We start from the raw sequence: 592 nt of genomic DNA on the forward strand, positions 1-592 counted from the left end.
GGCTGCAATCAGAAAACCACTACTTTTAAAAACAAACGTTGCAAAGTGTTTAGAGTGGAGTAAAAACCTACAAAATTGGTCCCTAGAGCAGTGGAAGAATGTTGTTTTCTCAGACAAGTCATTCCTTTACCTTATTTCTGACCCCCAGCTGAGTATACATGTGGAGACAGCCAAAAGAAGCATTTGACCTAGACTGCCTTCTTCCAACTGTTAAACATGGAGGAGGATCTGTGATGAAATGGGGGGCTATATCTTGGAAATTTGCCGGCCCAATGGTTTCTCTTTCTGGCAGAATTAATAGTTAAGACTATTTAAGCATTTTATTTGATCAAATTCATCCTATGGTTGCAGAACTGTTTCCAGAGGGAAATGTAATCTTCCAGAGTGATAATGTACCAGTTCACACAGCTAAAGTTGTTACTGAATGGCATGAGGAACATTCTAGTGAAGTTGAACATCTTATCTGGCCACCACAGTGCTCAAATCTCAATATTATTGATATTTATGGTGCATTTTAGAAAAACAAGTAAGGAGTTGATATTCTCCACTGTCATCACTACAAGAACTGGAGACTGTTTTAGCTGAAGAATGG

General features: G+C 38.7%; 1 protein-coding gene across 3 annotated transcripts in view; it reads left to right on the plus strand.

Annotated features, from left to right (window-relative positions):
• Positions 1-592, plus strand: part of LOC106879184 (WD repeat-containing protein 37) — a 141,523-nt gene that overhangs the window by 28,907 nt on the left and 112,024 nt on the right. The window lies entirely within an intron of this gene.

Source organism: Octopus bimaculoides, chromosome 6 (assembly GCF_001194135.2).
Source record: "Octopus bimaculoides isolate UCB-OBI-ISO-001 chromosome 6, ASM119413v2, whole genome shotgun sequence".
Lineage (NCBI taxonomy): Eukaryota > Metazoa > Mollusca > Cephalopoda > Octopoda > Octopodidae > Octopus > Octopus bimaculoides.